General features: G+C 39.4%; 1 non-coding gene across 1 annotated transcript; it reads right to left on the bottom strand.

The window, feature by feature from the left end:
• Positions 1-14,582: 14,582 nt before the first annotated feature.
• On the bottom strand, positions 14,583-14,701 carry LOC136859457 (5S ribosomal RNA). The gene has a single exon (XR_010859021.2). It is a non-coding gene; the product is annotated as a 5S ribosomal RNA (ribosomal RNA).
• Between the last annotated feature and the right edge of the window lie 2,464 nt (positions 14,702-17,165).

Below are 17,165 nucleotides of genomic sequence, written 5' to 3'. Positions count from 1 at the left end.
GAGTTTCTACGGATACCTCTACTACACCAGTACTACACAAATATTTTACAATAATAAAATAAGCACACTAAATTCTAATATGATATTACTCGTATACTACTGTACAGTACACTACAGTAATTTTTAAACTACTTTCAGACGTATCCTAATTACGATACCGGTACCGTACCGTATGTCACTACTAAGCACAACAGAAATGAAATTTGCAAGAACTACTGTACTCAAGGATTACCTATTGTGTGAACTCCTTCGAAAAAAGACGGTTTGTAGTAGGCATTTCAGAGAGAAAGCTGAATGCCACGCTCGAAAGTTTTTAAAAACATCTTTCTAATTTCTATATCAGTGTTCGAAGTGAGCACATTTAGTTGCTTAAGAGAGGACTTCCTTGCTTTTTGCTAGTCTACATTGTATGTCCTCCTTACTTCTGCCTTATTCAGTTACTCGACAACTGAAGTAACAATATTCATCTACATCCTTTAAGACGTCATTTCCTAATCATATTTTCTGCATAATAATGAAAAATGAAAATCCACAGCCTGTGTCCAGTCGTTCGACCGGGTCAGAAATGCAATGAATGAAGCCCCATCTAGCGGCGAGGATAGAAATTGTGCCGGCTGTCGAAGCCTGTCGCACTCCTCTGAGGCAATGATTAATGAATGACATGAAATAAAATGATATTGGAGAGTGTTTCTGGGATGAAATGTGACAGAGAAAACCGGAGTACCCGGAGAAAAACCTGCCCCGCTTCCTCTTTGTCCAGCACAAATCTCACATGGAGTGACCGGGATTTGAACCATGGAATCCAGCGGGTAGAGGCTGGCGCGCTGCCCCCTGAGCCACGGAGGCTCCGCGTCATAATAATAATAATAATAATAATAATAATAATAATAATAATAATAATAATAATAATACGTTACGTGCAGTTAATTTTCCCTCGCAAGAAGTCACCCAGCTCTACTAGTAACGAACCTGGGATCTTGGGCACAGGAAGCTAGCAACAAAACTCTAACACGGGCACTGTTTTTATCAATAAATTTTGAAGTAATTTTTTGAAGTGTTTTGAGTAAGCTTGAATGACTCCTTTTTATTTTTAGAATTCACAAAGTATTTGTCCATTAATTTTATGATTAGTCAGTCTGTTTAACTCCGTTTATAAATAACTATATAGTTGTGTACTCGCCGTTAAAGGGTTACTTTTGTAATTGCTGCTGTAACGCAATCTAGTGGAGAAGATAGGCAACATAAGGGACAGAGCACAGCTTACCTAACAACAATAGTCAGTCATTGTAATAATTATTGACCAGTTTTAGGGGATTAGAATATTGTAGGGGTGATGGTGATTATTGTTTTAAAAGGAAGTGCAATTGGACAACCATCCTTTAATAACTCTAATCAGAGGAAAATGTGCAATGGGTCCGACACTGCGAAAAATGAATGTATCGGCCAAAGAAAGACAAGAGCCACATATGGCGTGAAATTGAAAGACTCCATAGGATTCGAAAAACCTAATATCGTCTGGGTCGGAAGATAATAAGAGTTGACCATGGGAGGTTGAATTGGATAGATTAAAATGGGGAGCTTGGCACTGGTAGTGGAAGCAATGCCAGGACTCCGTTGTCGCCAACGTACGCTTCCAAGTTGAGACCCTGGGGTCCCTTTTAATCGCCTTTTACGACAGGCATGGGTTTCCGTGGGTGTTATTCTACCGCCAACACTCACAGGGGAGTTAGGACTTTGTAGGCAATCACATTTTGTTTTCTTCCGGCTCTGCAATATTTGGTTGTTTGAGGCCCAGACTTCCAAACCCAGACTCCTTTATGATTCCATTTTCCCTCATTAAGTGATCGTACCTTCATGTTTTTCTTCTCATTTTGAGTCATGTTCATCATCATCACCATCATAATCATCATCATCATCATCATCATCATCATCATCATCTTCGTCAAAAGCGGCTAATGGCCACGCGGATTTTCAGTTTATAAAAGCAGTCTCACAATAACCACTGCTTACGCCAGTTTCTTCGTTAATATTATTTCGTCAGCGTTGCTCGCCGTTGATGGACTTAGCATGTATTCGTGAGTATACAATAATTTTCCAGCACTGGTAATTCATCTCTCCTGAGTACCTGTCCCTAAGTAGCTGACGAGTTGGCTGTGCGGTTACAGGCGCGCAACTGTGAGCTTCCATCCAGGAGATAGTGGGTTCGAACCCCACTCTCGGCAACCGTGAAGGTGGTTTTTCGTGGTTTTCCAGTTTCATGCCTTAATTAAGACCACAGCCGCTTCCTTACCATTCCTAGGGCTTTCCTATCCCATATCTGAGATATCCATACCAAATTTTGTCTCAAACGGTCCTATAGTTTTGTGTGATTGAGTGAGAAACAGAAAAGCACCATCTCATTGTAACTATTACGTGAGTTTATGCAAATAATTTCGTAAATAATGTATTTTCTCATGAATGTTTTGAAATAAAACATTGTTATTCGTGTGACAGTTCAATCTGAGAAGGTTTGTACAAAATTTTATAAAATTCCGCCCAGCGGTTTAGACTGATGTCGTTTCGGAAGTCACATAGACAGAGGACATTTCATTTTAGAAATGTAAAAATATCAAAAGTCAGCCTGTTTGGTGTAGTGGTTGGTGTGAATAGCTGCCACTCCCGGCGGCCCGGGTTCGATTCCCGACTCTACCACAAAATTTAAAAAAGTGGTACAAGGGCTGGAACGGGGTCCACTCAGCCTCGGGAGGTTAACTGAGTAGAGGTGGGTTCGATTCCCACTTCAGCCATCCTGGAAGTGTTTTTCCGTGGTTTCCCACTTCTCCTTCAGGCAAATGCCGGGATGGTACCTAACTTAAGGCCACAGCCGCTTCCTTCCTCTTCCTTGTCTATCCCTTCCAATCTTCCCACCCTCCACCAAGTCCCCTGTTCAGCATAACAGGTGAGGCCGCCTGGGCGAAGTACTGGTCCCCCTTCCCAGTTGTATCCCCGACCCAATGTCTCATGCTCCAGGACACTGCCCTTGAGGCGGTAAAGGTGGGATCCCTCGCTGAGTCCGAGGGTAAAACCAACCCTGGAGGGTAAACAGATTAAGAAAGAAAGATAGAAAGAAGGAAAGAAAGAAAGAAGAAAAATATTAAACGTATTTAACTACTGTTTATGGTTCCGTTCAGACTGGAATGCTCGCGAGGAACTATAGGTAAATATTCAGAATGCATGCCATGGTGCTACTAAGCCCTATCACAATACGGTTAAGATTCTAAACTTAGTACTAAAGTAAGGCTGCACTGAAGTTGAAAAGGTACAAAGGAATTCAGCTGTGTTTATAATAATAATAATAATAATAATAATAATAATAATAATAATAATAATAATAATAATAATAATAATAATGAGATGGACTCTCGCCCTTACTCTTCAACTGCGTCCTGGAAAAAGTGATACAGAATGGCGCAAACAGAAATTGGTCCTCAAACTTCACCAACCAATCACTTTAGGCAGAGGAAATCTAGCGATAGTTTGCTTAGCATTTCCGGATGACCTAGCAATACTAACCCAAGACATTTCAACAGCCCAAAATCAGAATGAACTCCTGAAAGAATCTGCGAAGAAAGTCGGCCTTCAGATATCTTTTGAAAATACAGAATATATGACGTGCAACAAATATGCACCAAAATTTATGGAAACAAAAATGGCAAAATTAAACGACTATCACAATTTAAGTATCTTGGTGAAACAATTCAGGAAAATGGACTCGAAATAAAAGCCAAATGAAATTAGATGCCAAAAGATGGAAATTGTACATCGACTAAACCAAAATATCTGTAACAAAAATGTATCTCCAAGCATACAAAACTGAGACACTACAATATAGTCATTAAACCAGAATGTCTTTATGGATCAGAGGCGCTAATTTTGAACACTGGTGTCATCTAGGCGGCCTGTCTACCAATTTCGGCATTCCAATGCTCCTGCCGTCTAGCAGAGAAAGAGGAATATTCCACTGGACGGTTCCTGTCACCACTAACAACTTACCAACAATAATGGCATGGAGTGTCAATATTTTTGACCGCCCTTCAAAAATCAACTACCGCAGCGGAGATCGAACCGGTGAACTTGGGACCATGAGTCAGACACTGAACGACTGATCTACCGACGCAACTCAACTGGGTTAATACAGACACAGTTTATTGGTCACATACTTTACGTCTGATCTTAGAGGATCGAATCAAGGACAAGCCCACATATATGGCATTCGTAGATCTAGAAAAGGCATTCGATAATGTTGATTGGACCAAGCTATTTATGATTCTGAAGATGATAGGGATCAGATACCGAGAACGAAGAATTATCTACAATCTGTATAAATATCAGTCTGCAGTGATAAGAATCGAGGGCTTTGAAAAAGAAGCAGCAATCCAGAAAGGAGTGAGGCAAGGCTGCAGTTTGTCCCCTCTCCTTTTCAGTGTTTACATAGAACAGGCAGTAAAGGAAATCAAGGAGAAATTTGGAAAGGGAATCACAGTCCAAGGAGAGGAAATCAAAACCTTGAGATTTGCCGATGATATTGTTATTTTATCTGAGACTCCAGAAGATCTCGAGAAGTTGCTGAATGGTATGGATGAAGTCTTGGGTAAGGAGTACAAGATGAAAATAAATAAGTCCAAAACAAAAGTAATGGAGTGCAGTCGAACGAAGGCAGGTGATGCAGGAAATATTAGATTAGGAAATGAAGTCTTAAAGGAAGTAGATGAATATTATTACTTGGGTAGTAAAATAACTAACGATGGCAGAAGTAAGGAGGACATAAAATGCAGACTAGCACTATCGAGGAAGAGCTTTCTTAAGAAAAGAAATTTGCTCACTTCAAACATTGTTATAGGAATTAGAAAGATGTTTTTGAAGACTTTCGTGTGGAGCGTGGCATTGTATGGAAGTGAAACATGGACGATAACTAGCTCAGAAAGAAAGAGAATAGAAGCTTTTGAAATGTGGTGTTACAGAAGAATGCTGAAGGTGAGATGGATAGATCGAATCACGAATGAAGAGATACTGAATCGAATTGGTGAGAGGAGATCGATTTGGCTAAATTTGACGAGAAGAAGAGATAGAATGATAGGACACATATTAAGACACCCAGGACTTGTTCAGTTGGTTTTGGAAGGATGTGTAGGTGGTAAGAACGGTAGGGGTAGACCAAGGTATGAATATGACAAGCAGATTAGAGCAGATGTAGGATGCAATAGTTACGCAGAAATGAAAAGGTTAGCACAAGATAGGGTGGCATCTCGAGCTGCATCAAACCAGTCTATGGACTGATGACTCAAACAACACACAACTTGAATAAGAATGTAGATAGGTACGTACAGAGCGATAGAACAATACGTTTAGGATCTCCCTCTATCACATATTACGGTAAGTATCGCTAGAATCTACAAGGAAGCAGGAACAAATAAATATAAACTTCATAGTCAATCGTACTAAATATAGGCAAACTCAGAATTAATAGCAATAGAAGTAACCGTAAAGCACAAAGAATTATAGAAGAATGCAGACAAAGCTTCTTAGAGGGGCCCACCCCTCGTGCTTGTTGATAAGATCAGCCGTCTTGTAGGAAAATTCCTACCATCCCTTGAACCATGGCTACTATAGAACCAACATTTATCTGTTCTAATGAAAGAGTTTCTTGGAACCAATTAACCTCATAGCATGACTCAAATGGCACATTCTTGTAAAGTGACCCAAGATCCACGTGCTCGAAGAAGTACGGAATGTAAGGTTCCGTTCTGGGTCAAATTCGGCTGCTGTCCTGCTCCATACCATACACTTCGTAGGCAAACGCCGGAATTGGGTCCACGATAGCATAGATAATATACAGAAGACTGAAGAGGAGGATGTCTCTACCCTGGTTGTAACAACGACTGTTACCACTTTTTTTTTGCCTTATGTGAAAATGGGAAAACCACGGAAAACCGTCTTCAGGACTGCTGAATACTGGATACTGGCCGCACTTAAGCGGCAGTAGTCGTTAGAGTACATTATATTTCAAAATTGTATTTCCTTTTTCATTGTCTTTTACCGTGGCCCAGTTCTTGACCGAATGAGTTCGAGTGAACTTTAATCGAAAGAGTGGTGATATCTGAATTATATTGTCACTTACCTATCATTAAGGTAGCTGCGGTTTGCATCCCGGTCGATGTGATGTGGAGGTTTTTGAATGAAAAATCACGTCCCTGGATTCCGTTTAAAACTAGAGGTCCGGTGTCTATGATTACGTAGAACTACAGACTTGCTCTTTGATCATTAATCTACCTGTAACGATCTACAGGTTGGCCCAAACGTTCCGCATTAAAATACTTGTTCAATATGAATGCGTCCAGTGCCAAAACACAACTTTAGGCGTTCCTTCATATTCCACAATTCCATGAATGGCGTTATACTACGGCACTCAGCAGCTATTCGCTCACGGAAATTGTTTCCATTCCTGACCTTTACACTTTCGCTTTAAGGCAACACCATACATCAAAATCAATTGGATATAAGTCCGGGGATCGGAGAGGCCTTCAATGGTCACCATCTTTCACTTTCAACAAATAATAATAATAATAATAATAATAATAATAATAATAATAATAATAATAATAATAATAATAATAATAATAATAATAATAATAATAATACGTACCATAAGATTTTTTCCTGGTTGATGATATAAGAGCATTCGAGGCCTAGGCTTTCGAACCCATCTTTGTGATTTCCTTTTTCTTCATTCTTCGAGTAATCATTCCTGCACGTTTTTCTTTTAATTTCGATAGCTATCTTCATTATTTTCCTGACCAATAAGGACATATGACCACGCAGTTATACAGCCTATTAAAACAATCTTAGCAATCACTATTGTTGGCTAGTTCGTTACCATGGCGACTGGACAATATATCCACGTCAGCGATGCTCGCCGTTGATGGACTTAGTAGTAAAAAAGTAAATTGGTTAATATCTCCACTATTATTTTACGTGCGATAAAAGAGTACCAGACATTAAAAATTGAAAAGTATTGTGTTGACAACTGGGCTGCTGTGAGAATTGATGGTAATATGAGTTACTGGGTCAGGGTACTTACAAGGGTTAGACAAGGCTGCAATCATTCACTTTTGTTGTTCATAGTTACATGGATCATTTTCAGAAAGTTATGAAGTGGTAGGGGGGGATTCAATTAGGAGGAAATCTAATAAGCAATTTGGCCTATGGCGACGACTTGGTCTTAATGGCAGATCGTGCTGAAAGCCTGCAATCTAGTATCTTAGAATTTAAAAATAGGTGCAATGAGTACGATATGAAAATTAGCCTTTCCAAGACCAAAGTGATGTCAGTAGGTAGGAAACTTGAAAGACGTGAGTGTCAGGTTGGGAATACAAAACTGGAACAGGTAGATCATTTCAAGCATTTAGGCTGTATGCTCTTCTAGGACGGTTGTATAGTGAGTGAGATTGAATCAAGGTGCTGCAGAGCTAATGCAGTGATTTTCTTTTTGCAATTGGCTTTACGTCGCACCGACACAGATAGGTCTTTTGGTGACGATGGGATAGGAAAGGTCTAGGGGTGGGAAGGAAGCGGCCGAGGCCTTAATTAAGGTACAGCCCCAGCCTTTGCCTGGTGCGAAAATGGGAAACCACGGAAAACCATCTTCAGGGCTGCCGACAGTGGGGTTAGAACCCACTATGTCCCGGATGCAAGCTCAAAGCTGCGTGCTCCTAACCACACGGCCAACTCGCCCGGTAACAGTGTTCTGTAAGAAAGAAAGCAGCTTCCGGACGAATGTCTCTTTATACCAGTCTGTAAATAGATCAACTTGACTATACGAGAGTGAAAGGGGAATAGACTCAGATTAGTAGTAACAGACTTGAAACTAATGAGAATGGTCGCTGGTACAAACAGCTGATAACAATGGCAGTAGGGAAATTGGAATGAGGAGATAAAGGCGAAATCAGGAATTAACTCGATTGATGAAGATAAACCGGCTTTGGTGGTGGGGTCATGTGGGGCGAATGGAGGAGAATAGGTTACCTAGGAGAATAATTAACTCTATCATAGAGGGTAGGAGAAGTAGAGGGAGACCGAGGTGACGATGGATAGACTCATTTTCTAATGATTTAAAGAATGTTATGGAACTAAACAAGATCACAGACCTAGTTACAAATAGAAGATTGCGGACGTGTGTAGTTAATTCATAGAGGCGTGCAGACTGTACACTGGAAAGCATAACAATCTATTCCTATAATGAAGACACGCGTATGTATTATTTTCTACACTTATAGAACTAATATTTCGGGAGAAATTTGTGAAAAAATATAATAATCGCTAATATCTCCGTTATTATTCCTCATATGATAAAAAAAAGCACGAAGCATAAAATATCAAATATATTTTGCACAACTTTCGTTATGTACAGTTTTTCGATGCAGCGAATAATTACGCAGACATTTGACATTTCCTATTTTTGTCCCCTTAATATTAATATGCCATGATATATACATAGCCTAGTGCACACCTCGGCTTTCGCTGTACATGTGTACCGAGTTTCGAGAAATTATGTTGCATCGTTTCCACGTGATGCCGATACAAAGAAACAAACAAACAAACAAAAAATTGAACTGAACCTACAGTATTTTCTACCTTTGTACACCTAATCCGAAAAAAAAGACGGAGTATAAGTCTAAACATTGAAATGTACAGACAAAATTATAATTGTTTTTATATAGATATTGGAAATATCGCTGATATTGGCGTGAATGTGGATTGTGAATGAGTTCTAAATTCTACAGGTAACTGGAAATGTTGTTAGTAATTTATTTTTCTACTTTCTATTGTATTTCCTGATAATATTTATTAAAATTGTTATTTTTTCCATGATTTGAGTATATTCTTGTAAATAGTTGGAGGAGTTGTTAATCTCCTAGTTTTCCTCTTAAAATAGCAATGACCACCGCAATTTCTCCAACCAATGAGACATCTCTAAACGACAAATTATAAAAAATATAAACTTATAATGAGGACTACATGTTATACAACATGTTTGCTTATGTAATTTGGGACCAAACAAGTGGTGCAAAAGCAAGAATTTGGACTTGAGTAATTTCTGTTCTGACCATACTGAAAATTTAGATTAATCAGTTTACTTTTCTTTTGCCTCGAAACTAATTTTCCTCTTTCAAATTACGCCTATACACCTGTAACTTTTGCGAAGGACGAAAAGGTAAAACTGAAGTGTCATTCATTAACAAAATATAACCTTGCGGGATAACTCTTTCCATACAGTATCGTACAGAAAGATGGACATTTGTCTACCTGTGTTTATTTGGGACGGTATTACGAATATGCTAATATGTTAATATTGTGAGTAAGTATTTGAATATTAAACGTAACTTACACTGAGTTTGTTTGCATTTCTGTAAAAACCAAACATCAATAAAGCACAATCATTCTTCGACACTGGGTTGGTAGGGGCCAGTAAAGCACAATCATTCTTCGGCACTGGGTTGGTAGGAGCTCTGTGACTACAAAATATGGTCTTACAGATGATCCTGGAGAACTACCAAGACATTAATCGTGTTCCTGAAGTCATAAATTTATTCTACTACAACGTGACCACAGTAATACCATGACATTAATGAACTTCAGCATAGCTTCCGCTAACAGATCCCATAGTTACAATCCTTATATTAATTTATGCACTCTGTTTTCCTGTAGTTTGCCCGTTACCCTTATTCATCGAAGAGTGGGGAATCTTTCTCTTCTTCCTTCAATGCACGCTACGAGAGGCTATTTATAACGTTGTTTAATAATAATAATAATAATAATAATAATAATAATAATAATAATAATAATAATAATAATAATAATAATGATGATGATTTAACGTCCCACTAACTACTTTTTTACGGTTTTCGGAGACGTCGAGGTGCCGGAAATTTGTCCCGCAGGAGTCCTTTTATGTGGCGGTAAATCTACCGAGCACCTTCAGTACCTCCGGACTGAGCCGAGATCGAACCCGCCAACTTAAGCTCCGAAGGCCAACGCTCTACCGCCTGAGCTACTCAGCCCGACTCACGTTGCTTTTGCATTTATCACAACTACAAACTTTGAGGGCGATTTTAAGCGAATAACAGGGACTCAAAGCAATTAAGTGAGTGTCATCAGGTGGATTTTAAATATCTGAGGTGAGGTCTAGTATTGTGTTCTATACAGTTAGTATGTTTACATGGGGATGAGATCGATTTGAGTACACTTACCGTATTGAATACGATCCCCGTTTACATGTAGTATTTGAGTATCGTATTGAATCCGCCAGGCAACATCGACGTATACAGAAGATGCAGAATTGTAGTTAAATCGATATCACCTCTTAGAATTTAAAAACGCCAAATGAAGTAGAAGTAGGTATTCCAAATGTAATTGGTACAATAGATAGAACGCACATTCCAATTTTACCCCCAAGAGAAAGTTATCGTGATTTTCTTAATCGCCAGGGCTGGCCGTCTTAAAATATGACTGCAGTTGCTGATCATTTATATAGGTAAGTATATTTACTGGCTTATTATATTTGTTATTTCGACAGAACTTTAATGATGATGATTTAGTCAGAACAAACATGGAGTGTGTGTGCAGTCGTTTTCAATACGATCTCAGTACAATCCGCGTTTACATGGAACTCAATTCGAACCGAGTACGATACGATCCCAGATTTTACCGTATCGACCTTGAGACTCAGTCCGAACTGAGTCCCCGTTTACATGGCCTTTTGAATACGGGAAGTGTACTCAGATCGATCTGAATCCTGCATGCAAACGTACTAAGTGTCTTCCTAATACTGCCTAATTTTTAACAGTTCCCTTTGGCTTTTAGTATATGGAAACTACGTTATATCACTGTACTACACATTAACTCAGGTCAGTAATATTCTTATCTAGTATATTAGTATACAGTTTTGAGTGTTTAAACCTGACCCATTAACACTGAGGTTTCCTTTGACACAAAGTAGATTTTCAGCAGAAAAATAAGAACATTCTAAGGAATTGCGGTATAAGGAAGTATTTGGAAAAAAGGCTGATCGTCGAGATCCAAGATCAACATTATGCTTAATGTCATTGTGATAGGTTGCCTTGAGCCATAGTTTACTTATTGGAGACAGCAAAAGCAGCCTGTAACTGTAATCAGAAAGAGATGATGACACACTCGAATACACACATCTGTTTCTAGGAAAGCAGAGCGCAGACTGGTTATGTTTACCTAGCGCTTCTGTTTCTAGGAAACCAAAGCGCAGGCTGGTTATGTTTACCTAGTACTTCAACATCCCATACATACGGCTTTCTCATTCTGTTCTTCCAGGTATTGAACACCTCATTCGCTGATAAAATTTGGTTGTAATTAGCGTCATTTACTGACACCTAACAGAAGCCCAGGAATACTGAAATCGGCTATTTAAATTTAAGCACGGCAGGAAAGATGAGGAGTGAGGCAGTCTGCCATTGCTTTCTGTACTGGGCCAGAAAGTGCTATTGCAGCACGTGGCTCAGACGGTCGAGGCGCTCGTCTTCTGACCCCAGCTAAGGTTTGCTCCTGGCTCAGTCCGGTTGTATTTGAAGGTGCTCAAATACGTCAGCCTCGTTTCGGTAGATTAACTGGCACGTTAAAAGAAGTCCCGCGGGACTAAATTCCGGCACCTCGACGTCTCCGAAAAGCGTAAAATTAGTGGGACGTAAATCTATTATTATTATTATTATTATTATTATTATTATTATTATTATTATTATTATTATTATTATTATCATTATTATTATTTACGCAGCTCCAGTTTGCGATATTTAGCCATTAGGCCTACTGATGATACGTGATGCTAAAGAAGGGGGAACATGAATAATTTATAGAGAAATAGGATTAACATGAGATCTTCCGATTTGTCGGAAGCCGTCATAACATCGAACTACGACTACAAACAATAAAGCAAGAAGGATTGCAACGACATTGTTAGGTCAGCAGCAGCCCAGAGGCTGGTTGGATCCTCAAATAGGACCACAGGGCAGAAGCAACGTGCAGTTATAAGGAAACCACAAATACAGAGCCAAAATGCAGCGTACTAGGAAAGATGACGAGTGAGGCAGTTTGCCATTGCTTTCCGCACTGGGCCAGAAAGTGCTATTGCAGCACGTCTGACCCTGTGAGCAACACCTTTCAACACTCAGACGCACTGATTGTGCTCTAATATCATTACTTAGCACCACCCATACCCCAGCAGCTTCCATGGCCTAGGGAGCGGTGATAAGGGAACAGGGAACTGGAAATCAAGTAGGGATGACATAAAATTGTTAGTGTTGAACTGTAGAAGTATTGTAAAGAAAGGAATAGAATTAAGTAATTTAATAGATATATATTTACCAGATATTGTAACAGGAGTTGAATCATGGCTGAGAAATGATATAATGGATGCAGAAATTTTCTCACGGCACTGGAGTGTGTATCGTAGAGATAGGATAGGAATGGTGGGAGGGGGAGTGTTCATTCTGGTGAAAGAAGAATTTGTAAGCTACGAAAAAGTTAAAGATGAGACACATGAAATTCTAGGTGAAGGCTCATTTCTAAAGATAATAGGCAACTTGATATATTTGGAGTGTACAGATCGGGAAAGGGTAGCACTGACGTGGATTCAGAATTATTTGATAGGATAGTCAGCTATGTGGGAAACGACATGCAAAGAAATGTGATTGTAGCGGGAGATCTGAATTTACCAGATGTCAATTGGGAAGGAAATGCGAACGACAGGAAGCATGACCAACAAATGGCAAATAAGTTAATATGGGAAGGACAGCTGATTCAGAAAGTGACGGAACCAACCAGAGGGAAAAATATCCTGGATGTGGTGCTGATAAAACCACATGAGCTCTATAGGGAAACTGAAGTAATGGATGGTATTAGTGATCATGAAGCTGTTTTTGTGGTAGTTAAAAATAAATGTGATAGAAAGGAAGGTCTTAAAAGTAGGACTGTTAGGCAGTACCATATGGCTGATAAAGCAGGCATGAGGCAGTTTCTAAAAAGTAACTATGATCGGTGGAAAACGGTAAATAAAAATGTAAACAGACTCTGGGATGGGTTTAAAGAAATTGTTGAGGAATGCAAAAACAGGTTTGTACCTTTAAGGGTGGTAAGGAATGGTAAAGACCCACCTTATTATAATAGAGAAATAAAGAGACTAAGAAGGAGGTGCAGACTGGAAAGAAATAGAGTTAGAAATGGCTGTGGAAGTAAGGAGAAATTGAAGGAACTTACTAGAAAATTGAATCTAGCAAAGAAGGCAGCTAAGGATAACATGATGGCAAGCATAATTGGCAGTCATACAAATTTTAGTGAAAAATGGAAGGGTATGTATAGGTATTTTAAGGCAGAAACAGGTTCCAAGAAGGACATTCCAGGAATAATTAATGAACAAGGGGAGTGTGTATGTGAGGATCTTCAAAAGGCAGAAGTATTCAGTCAGCAGTATGTAAAGATTGTTGGTTTCAAAGATAATGTCGAGATAGAGGAGGAGACTAAGGCCAAAGAAGTAATAAAATTTACACATGATAACAATGACATTTACAATAAGATACAAAAGTTGAAAACTAGAAAAGCGGCTGGAATTGATCAGATTTCTGGGGATATACTAAAGACAATGGGTTGGGATATAGTACCATATCTGAAGTACTTATTTGATTATTGTTTGGTCGGAGGAGCTATACCAGATGAATGGAGAGTTGGTATAGTAGCCCCTGTGTATAAAGGAAAGGGTGATAGACATAAAGCTGAAAATTACAGGCCAGTAAGTTTGACATGCATTGTATGTAAGCTTTGGGAAGGCATTCTTTCTGATTATATTAGACATGTTTGTGAAATTAATAACTGGTTCGATAGAAGGCAATTCGGTTTTAGGAAATATTATTCTATTATTCTACTGAAGCTCAACTTGTAGGATTCCAGCAAGATATAGCAGATATCTTGGATTCTGGAGGTCAAATGGACTGTATCGCGATTGACCTGTCTACAGCATTTGATAGGGTGGATCATGGGAGACTACTGGCAAAAATGAGTGCTATTGGACTAGACAAAAGAGTGACTGAATGGGTTGCTATATTTCTAGGAAATAGATCTCAGAGAGTTAGAGTAGGTGAAGTTTTGTCTGACCCTGTAATAGTTGCGAGGGGAGTTCCTCAGGGCAGTGTTATCGGACCTTTATGTTTTCTTATATATATAAATGATATGAGTAAAGGAGTTCATTAATCATTGTCCCAGAGGAGTGCGATAAGTCATATCTGTGTCGGTGTGACGTGAAGCAAATTGTAAAAAAAAAATATATATATATATAAAATAAACGAGAGTACGATCGTCAGTAGATACAAGTTGAATGAAAAAGAGTTCCCTTTTGCACCACACATGAGTTGTCAGGCCCACAATTTAACAATTCACTTTTACACCACATGAGTTATGAGGGACTTTTTTTAATGCTGTTTGTTCGTGGTGTCGACCTCTGTAGATCTTTTGCCACAAGGGAACTGAGCCAACGGCACGTGGTGTTCCCAGGCGGTCACCCATCCAAGTACTGACCACGCCCAACGTTGCTTAACTGCGGTGATCGGACGAGAACCGGTGTATTCAACGTGGTATGGCCGTTGGGTATGAGGACCATACTTAAGTACGCACTGTACCAATTGAGAAATCTTACAGAAGGAGTAGATAGCTCTGTTTGTGCTTTGCAGATATGGAGAAGTTTTCAACAATATAACAGAGGAAGTGCGTGAGCTGTAATGAACAAGAGTTTATGCGTGGTAGGCTGGACTATTGAGTTCCGTTCATCAGTCTACTACAGAAGTGTAAGGTTTTCTGTCGTTTAATTCTTGTCGGAGCTAGGGGCTGAACTCCTACTTTTCCAGAAGTTCTCAAACTGGTGAGCGTGGCAGATTTACAATAGGGTAACAGAGAACAGCAGCATGTGATCTAATGAAAATCCACAGCCTTTTTCCAGTCATTCGTCCGGGTCAGGGATGGAATGAATGAAGCCCCCATCTAGCGGCGAGGATAGGGAATGTACCGGTTGCCGAAGCCTGTCGCACTCCTCTGAGGCAATGATAACTGACTGACAGATGAAATGAAATGTTAATGGAAAGTGTTGCTGGAATGAAAGATGACAGGGAAAACCGGAGTACCCGGAGAAAAACCTGCCCCGCGTCCGTTTTGTCCAGCGCAAATTTCACATGGAGTGACTGGGATTTGAACCACGGTATCCAGCGGTGAGATGCCGGCGCGCTGCCGTCTGAGTCACCGAAGCTCATGCAATCTGATAAACAGAGAAAGTAATGTACGTATGAGATTAAAATATCATAGTGAGACAGCCAAGTGTCAAACCGTAAGTTCGTTATGATCTCAGTCCATCTTTTCAATGGACGTCCAGTAGATCTTTTCCCACTGGGCACATAACTGTAGGATTTGTTTCGGGATATTTCTATCCATTCTCCCAAAATGTCTGTTCTGTGTTTCTTATGTACTGAAGCATTGATTCAGTTCTTAAAGGCAATATGTAGTTTTTACATTTTCAGGTAAATTGATGTGAGTGGAAATGTATAATAAGGGCCGCGTAGCTGTGAGCTTGCATTTAGGAGATGGTGAGTTCAAATCCTACCTCGGCAACCCTGAAGTTGGTTTTCCGTAGCTTCCCCACCATCGCAGCATGCAGATGCTGGGCTGTGCCTTAAATAAAGCCACGGCCGCTACATTACCAATCCTAGCCCTTTTCCGTTCTTCCGTCGCCGAAAACCTTCGATGTGGTAGAGCGACGTTAAACCACCAGCAAAAAATAAAAGTATATTTAAACTTCTCGTAAAGCCAATCTTTTGTATTTGAAGCAGCATCTTGATATTGTCACTTTGTTGACGTATTATTATTTTTGACGTAGAATACGTCTGTAGTTTTGGAATCGTACTCGGGTCGGTGAGCATTACAAAAACATTGAAGTTTTAAAATCGAAATATTTCATCCACAGCACATGCAACGTCAGTGTTCAATATCTCATTGTAAAAAGAAAGGACCGATTTACTTTTCTTCAAGAGTCTGACCTTGGGTGATATAATAGCGCTGCCATCTTGAGATGCGAAAATCGCCGTGCCGCGTGGTTAACACTTACGTAGCTCTGATTCTGACGTGTTAGCATGTCGGGTGAGGTATCGTTTAATTCGTCTCAGTAAGTTATACAAGTAATTAAACAGTACAATAAATAAAATAGTGAACATTTTCTGAAAACTGTAATGTGAAGAAGTGCGAAAATGTTCTTCCTTTCTCAAAATGTCACGACATATGGGCAACAAATTGTTTCAAAATTGAGCACATCTCTTGCCCCAAGAGTGGAAAATGATTCGGAACTCATGGATGAGGATACTGATCACTCTGGTCTGATAGACTTTGTCTTGAAGATGTGTAAATTTGTTTAGGATTATGAAATAAAATGTCAACAATAAAATTTCAAACCCATTCTGAATAGATACTATATTTCGACAATATATGTTAAGCGGTACGTATTCTACTTGCGCCATAACCCCGACACTGTCCCGTTCGATTTTGAAAGTATGTAACTTAGGCCTGCATATTCCCATTTACATTCTTGTTTTGGTGACACATCGAAGGGATGTTTTAATAGTTACTGTGTTGTTGTGAAATACTCTTATTTATTTTACATTATTATCAAATAGAAGACGTTTTTCTCAAACAAGAAAAAAGAAACAGAATGCTGAGGGGCATGGGATTTTCAGAGCTGTCAAAATGGGGCGCCAGTTGGAAAAGTTTGGAAACCACTAGGCCTACGTTAGACTAACGAGGTGATATCGTTTCCCTTGCCTTCAAGGGAGCCAAAGTACGTTTTAGAATCATTGGTAAAAAGCAAGTGCTCTCTAGTAGAACAAAATACTACTTTTTAAAGTGTTTATCTTGAATTCTGTTCCACTTTATCATTACTCAGAGCTCTCCACATTTTAATATCTTTATATCTAATTGCTCTGCCCTCCTCTCCTCATGCCATTCAATTAAGTTATTTTTCTATGTGATCGACTTTGTTATTTACAACAGTGTGGACCGAGGAATTGGCTGTACAG

Source organism: Anabrus simplex, chromosome 1 (assembly GCF_040414725.1).
Source record: "Anabrus simplex isolate iqAnaSimp1 chromosome 1, ASM4041472v1, whole genome shotgun sequence".
Classification (NCBI taxonomy): Eukaryota; Metazoa; Arthropoda; class Insecta; order Orthoptera; family Tettigoniidae; genus Anabrus; species Anabrus simplex.
Note: the sequence above shows the minus strand (reverse complement) of the source record. Positions and strands in the feature narration are given on the sequence as shown.